The sequence below is a fragment of the Neovison vison genome, chromosome 1 (genome assembly GCF_020171115.1).
Source record: "Neovison vison isolate M4711 chromosome 1, ASM_NN_V1, whole genome shotgun sequence".
Taxonomy (NCBI): Eukaryota; Metazoa; Chordata; class Mammalia; order Carnivora; family Mustelidae; genus Neogale; species Neogale vison.
Genome location: NC_058091.1, coordinates 159,502,818 through 159,510,237, shown reverse-complemented (window position 1 = coordinate 159,510,237; position 7,420 = coordinate 159,502,818). Strand labels below are relative to the sequence as shown.

Here is a 7,420-nt window from a genome sequence, read left to right as displayed (position 1 = left end):
CAAATGCTTGTTCCATTCCCCAGACAAGGAAAATTTTTATCTGAATTGGTTCAACCATATCTTCTAGTCTTCTGTATTTCTCCATCCCCTCAGGGATCCCAATAACTCTGATGTTGGAATGTTTCATGGAATCATTTATTCCCTTAATTCTCTTTTCATGGCTTTTAAGCTGTTTGCTCCTTGCATCCTCCTGATCCTTTTTCTCTATCATTTTGTCCTTTATATCATTAATTATGTCTTCTACCTCAGTAACCCTAGCTGTCAGAGTATTTAGATTAGATTGGATGTCATTGATAGCATTTTTTAGTGCTTCCACATCAGCCCTCACTTCCACTCTTAGAGTTTCTATGTTGCCAATAATGAATGGTCTTCGACAACCTAGCCATTGCCTGGATAATTATTACTCAGAATTCCCTTTCTGACATACTGCTTATTTCCATATCCAATAGTTCTGTGGGAGAAGGCACATTCTCTGAATATTTCCTCTGTTTGGTGTTCATATTCCTCATCATTTTGGTGAGAAGTGGTTGAGGGGATATAAAGCTGAATATATCAACCACGATCCAGGCAAGGTGCACCCTAGAATGTTTTGGAGCAATCAGATGTCACTACCAAAGAGAAAACAAACAAACAAAAAAAATAGAAAAAAATAGAAAACTGAGCCAAAATTAGTCCCCAAATTAGGATTTATAAGTTACATAAACAAAAATGAACAAAAAGAAATAACAACAAAGCTAAAAGACAAGGGAAAAAAAAGAAAAACCCAGCCAAAATTAACCACACGTATAAGATATGTATAGTACAAAAACAAAACAAATACAGAGAAACACTAACAGAATATGATGGGAAAGTGACCCTCAATGTGGGTAAGGACGGATATTTCAGTTCTTCCTTGGTGTATCTTGTTATATTTTTAAAGGAATCAACTTTCCAGATATACAGCAAAATTAAAATGATTTATATATAGGGGTAGTAATAAATAGGGGAAAAAGGCTTATTTTGAAGCTTATATCTATATGTATTAAAAATAGAAAAGAAAAGAAAAAGAAAGGAAACATGTGTATGTATGAAAAGATTTCTAGTTAAAAATTTATTATGAATATGGTGTATTAAAACTCTATATATGTAATGATAAGTACGTTAAAGAATTAAGAGAACAAGAATCATAAGAATGAAGTAAAAAAAAAAAGAGGATATAAGGAAAAGTCATATCTATGAAATATACAGGTTTGGGGGCAATACCAGGAGTTTAATATATTGTTTTCCCCTGATGTTCTAGTTTTATAGTTTTATTGGGACCCTGTGGTGGTTTCCCTTCTGTTCTTTCAGCTTGTCTTCTGGGGGAGGGTCCTGCCACATTGTTTTTCAGTCAGTCCTGCTTGGACTGAGTCACCCTGCCTCCTATCAAGGGGCTTGGCTCTGTGGAAACTGGTTTGTCAGGCTTTTGTTCTCTGGAGTTTTTGTCCCTAGGTGAATTTTTGCAGCTTTTCAGAGGTTTAGTGGAAAGTAAACTATCCCTACCCAGACCTCTGTCTCAGAAAGAAGCCTCAGTCTCCTCGGTCTGGGTGGTCCAGAACACACAGACTCCCCCTTTGCAAACTCAGCTGAACACTGCAACCTTCCACAGGTGGTGCACACCCCCAGCTACCATCTCAGTGGTCGCTAAAGCACCTCACTTTTCTCTGCTCCTCCATGCCACTAAAATCATGAGTGATATTCATTCAGGTGAGCCCAAACCCAGGTGACTGCCATTGCTGGACCTATGGGGTCTGGACTGCTGTATGGGGTCCAAACCCAAGCTGGGTGTGCTCACACCTGGCAAAAGTGCAGGTCACAGAAGGCTGTGTCCCAAGGGACCTCAAGTAGAAACCATGCCGCGTTTTTTAGTTGCCGGTTTGGTCGCTGTTCGAGGAAGGCTGTAGAGCTAGAGACCCCTGGCCAACTCCCACACCAAGCTCTCTCAGGTGCAGGTGGTTGTGTACCCAGCCCAAGTGTGGTGCAAGCAGCAGTAAGCCAGGGGTTCAGGGACCATGGACTGGAGGCTTTGCCAGGCTCTTGCATAGGTAGTCACGTGTAGTAACCATCCTGAGACCTTGGGATTAGGCCCATGTCCATGACCACCTGATTCCATCAGTTGCCCCATAAGATCTTTGGCTATTTTTGAGTGTTTTTAACTAATCTCTGAGGTAATTCTGGTTCCCAATCAGAGGCACTTTCATATTTGGGTATTGCTTTCCAATGGGTCACTTCTGGTGCTCCCTCCCCCTTCTGTTTGTCTTCTGATATCAGTCTATGCATTCACACTCTGCTTTACTTCTCCAACATATCTTCTGCCCCCATAGAGTTCGAAAAGTATATAATCTTAAATCTCAGGCTGATTTCACAGGTATTCAGAGTGTTCTGGTAGATATTTAGCTCACTTTAGGGAACTGGTTGAAACAGGGTCTCCTCCTTTCCTGCCATTTTGCCCTCGTCCAATACCTATTATTTTTAAACCGCTCCAGAAATTAGAAATTGAAGGAAACTTCCAAACTCCTAAAAGGACAGAATTACCTAGATTTTAAAACCAGAAAAACAGTCCAGTAAAAAGGAGAATTATAGGCCAATATTCTTAATGCACAATGGGTAAAAAAAAAAACCTCAATTAAATACCAGCAAATTGAATTCAAAAGTATGATAATAATTATTCACCACCCTCAAGTGGGATTTACTCATGAGCTGTAAGTGTAGTTTAATATTTGCAAATCAATCCATGTGACACACTATAATATAATAATATTTTTATGATCCATTCAACAAATGCAGGAAAAGCATATATTATTGATAAAAAGAAACCTCAATAAATTAAGAATAGATTGAACATATCTCAACATCAAGAATGTTGTATATGAAAGACTGACAGCTAATACCCTCAATGGGGAAAAACTAAAGGTGTTTCCCCTATGATCAGGAACATGACAGGCATGTCCACTCTCACCATTACTATTTAACATAATACAGGAAGTCGTAGCCGCAGCAATCAGACTAAAAAAATAAGTAAAATGCATCAAAATCAGCAAGGAAGAAGTCAATATTTTACTTTTCGCAGACAACAAAATATGTACAAAAATCAGAAACTTCACATGCACAAAAAATCTGGAAGAAATTCATGAATTCAGTGAAGTCACATGATATAAAATTGATGTACACAAATCCGTTACATTTCTATATACCAATGATGAAGCAGTATAACAATAAATCAAGGATTGTATCCCACTTGCAGTTGCACCAAAAAAATAAAATACACAGTAACAAACCTAACTGAAAAGGTAAGAGGTACAGTCATCAAACTGTGGAAAAAACCAAGAAGCCTTTCAATGGATGAATGGATAAAGAAATGGTCCATATATACTATGGAGTATTATGCCTCCATCAGAAAGGATGACTATCCAACTTCTGTATCAACATGGACAGGACTGGAAGAGATTATGCTGAGTGAAATAAGTCAAGCAGAGAGAGTCAATTATCATATGGTTTCACTTATTTGTGGAGCATAACAAATAGCATTGAGGACAAGGGGATATGGAGAAGAGAAGGGAGTTGAGGGAAATTGGGAGGGAAGGTGAACCATGAGAGACTATGGACTCTGAAAAACAACCGGAAGGTTTTGAAGGGGCGGGGTGGTGGGAGGTTGGGGGAGCCGGGTTGTGGGTATTATGGAGGGCACATATTTCATGGAGCACTGGTGTGGTGTATAAAAAATTAAATCTGCAACACTAAAAATAAATAAAAAATTTAAAAAGGGAAAAAAGAAATAAAAAAAGTTAAAAAAATCTTTACTCGGAAAACTATAGAACATTTATGAAAGAAATTAAAGAGTACATAGTGGTGGAAAAGCATTCCATGATCATGGATTGGAAGACCATTGTTAAAATGCCTATACTATACAAGACGGTCTATATATTTAATGCAATCCTTATCAACACACAACCAGCATTCTTTACAGAGCTAAAACAAGTAATCATAAAATTTGTAATGAAAGACTAAGGATTATAGATGTTCAAAGTAATCATGAAAAAGAAAATAAAACCTGAACAAGTCACAATTCCAGATTTCAAGCTATACTACAAAGCTGTAGTCATCAGAATGGCATGGTACTGGCAGAAATACAGGTGAATAGATCAATGGAATAGAATAGAGAACCCAGTAATGGACCTAGAACTATATGGTCAACTAATCTTCAAAAAAGTAGGAAAGAATATCTAATGGAAAAAAAAGACAGTCTCTTCAGCAAATGTTGTTGGAATAATTGAACAGTCACATGCAGAAGAATGAAGCATGACCACTTTCTTACACATTACACAAAACTAAATTCACAATGGATGAAAGACTGAAATGTGAGAGAAGAAAACTTTAAAATCTTAGAGGAAATCACAGGAAGAAACCTCTTTGACATTAGCCATAGCAACTTCTCACTGTACACATCCCTGGAGTCAAGAAAAGCAAAAACAAAAAGTAACTACTGTTGCTTTATCAATATAAAAATCTGCATGGGGAAAAAACAATTAACAAATTTAAAAGACATCCTACAGGATGGGAGAAAATATTTGAAATTGATGTATCTGTTGAAGATTTAGAAAAATCTTTAAAGGATTTATCAACCTGAACATTCAAAAACAAATAACCCATTTGAGAAATGGGCAGAAGACACAAATACACATTTTCTGAAGAAGACAAACATGTGGCTAACTGACTCATGAAAAGATAGTTAACATCATTCATCATCAAAGAAATAAAAATCAAAACCATGATGCTATAGCACCTGACACCTGTCAGAATGGGGAAAATTAACAACACAAGAAACAAGTTTTTCTGAGGATGTGTGGAAAGGGGAACCCTCTCACACTGTTGGCAAGAATTCAAACTGGTGCAGCCACTCTGGAGAACCATATGGAGGTTCCTTAAAGTGTTAAAAATAGAATGACCCTTATCCAGCCATTACAGTACCAGGTATTTACACAAAAGATACAATACTATAGATTTATTTATTTTTATTTATTTTTAAAGATCATATTTATTTATTTCACACACACACACACACACACACACACAAAGAAGCAGACTCCTCACTGAGCCTGAAGTAGAGCTTGATCCCAGGACATCGTGACCTGAACCAAATGCAGACACTTAATCAACTGAGCCACCCAGCTGCCCCGAAAGTATGGATTTAAAGGGATACATGCATCCTAATGTTTATAACAGCATTATCAACAATATCTAAACTATGGAGATACCCAAATATCCGTTGACTGATGAATAGCTAAAGAACAAGTGGTATGAAAATAAATAAATAAATGCACATATGAATTTATATAAATATATAAATAAATATAAAATATATATATTTCCTCCTTGTATGTATATAAAGGTTCTCAAATATGCACACACATGCATACAATGAGGCATTACTTAGCCATCAAAAAGAATGAAATATTGCCATTTACAGCAATTTGTATTGATCTGCAGTGAATTATACTAGGTGAAATAATTTTATCAAAGAAAGAGAAATACTGATTTCACTCCTATGTGAAATTCAAGAAAGAAATCAGATTAATATATGTGAAGGGAGGCAAAGGAAAGAAGGAAACAAATCATAAGCATCTCTTAATGATAAAAAAATACCTGAGGGTTAATGGAGGTAGTTCGTGGGGCATGGACTAGACAGATGACACGCATTGAAGAGGTCACTATTTTTGACCAGCACTGGGTCAAAAAATTATATATATAAATATGTTTTATATATCTGATGAACCACTGAACTCTACTCCTGAAATCAATATTGACTATGTGTTAATGAACAAAATTTATATTAAAAATAACATAAACTAGCTTTGCACAGTGGCAGTATCGTAGCCAATGAGGTTTATCCGAGGCGCGATTATTGATAATTAAAAATAACATAAACTAAATCTTATCAGAGGGAATGTGGATGGGGGATGGTGAAATAGGTGAAGAAGATTAAGAATACACATAAGGGGCACTGAATAATGATGTATAGAATTACTGAATCACTGTATTGTGTAGCTGAGACTAATAACATACTACTCTATGCTAAATATCCTGGAAGTAGAATTAAAAAATAAACTAAAAATAGAAATAAAGAAGCAAGAAAAATCTCAGATGGGCACCTTATCTTACACCCAAAAGATATAGAAAAAAGAGAAATAACAAAACCCAAATATGCAGAAGGAAAGAAATAACAAAGATTTGAGTAGAAATTAATGATATAAGTACTAAAAACAACAACAACACAGAAAAAACACAAACAAGCAAACACACAAAACAATACAACAGGCTGAGTTGATTAAGTACTTGACTCTTGGCTTCAGTTGAAGTCATGATTTCATAGGTCATGAGATCCATCCCTGTGTTGGGCCCCCTGTTCTGCAGGGAACCTACCTTAAGAGTCTCTTCCTCTGCTACTCTCCACTATTCTCTTTCTTTCTCTCAAATAAATAAATACATATATCTTAAAATACACACACACACACACACACACACACACACTAGAACAGAACAATGAAAGCAGTAATTGTTCTTTGAAAAAATGAACAAATTGATTAATTGCTAGCCTGTGTCACAGAAGAAGAAAGAGGAGGAGGAGGAGGAGGAGGAGGAGGAGGAGGAGGAGGAGGAGGAGAATGGGAAGAACGGGAAGAAGAAGAACAGGAAGAAAGAGGAGGAGAGGAAGAAGAGGAAGAAAGATGGGGTGGGAAGGAGGAAAAGGAATTGGAGGGGACCAGGAGGAGGAGGAGAGAAAAGTGACTCAAATAAGCAAAATCAGAAATGGGAGAGGATAAATAGCAATGATACCACAGAAATACAATCATAAGACAATTTTAGAGAGCTATATGACAACAGATTGGACTATAGGAAACATGAATAAATAGAAAAATGGGTTAATTCCTAGACATATATACCCTAACATCACAGAATTAGAAAGAAATAGAATATTTTAACAAGCCAATTACTATCAAGGAAATATTATCAGTAATAAAAAATCTCCCAACAAAACTCTAGGACCAAAGTCGTCACAGGTGAATTCTACAAATCATGAAATGAAAAGTTAATATGTATTTTTCTCAAACAATTCAAAAAATGAAGAGGAAGTAAACTTCCTAATTCATTCAATGGGGCAACCATTCACACTGACACTAAACCATAAAAGACACCACCAAAACAGAAAACTACAGGCCAGTATTTCTGATGAACATAGTTTTAAAAAATCTTCAATAAAATATGAGCCCACCAAATTCAAAGAATATTTTTAAGAAATGGTTAAAGAAAGAAACTGGGCACTTAACTTACACCATACACAGAAAAAAAATTCAAAACAGATTAAAGACCTAAATGTGAGACCTGAAACTCTAAACTATAAAAT

The 7,420-nt window shown here is 36.1% G+C and overlaps 2 pseudogenes; both read left to right on the top strand.

Annotated features, from left to right (window-relative positions):
- The first annotated feature begins 1,762 nt into the window (after nucleotides 1-1,762).
- Nucleotides 1,763-7,420, top strand: part of LOC122913157 — a 28,032-nt pseudogene continuing 22,374 nt past the window's right edge.
- Nucleotides 5,867-6,061, top strand: LOC122897343 (annotated as a pseudogene).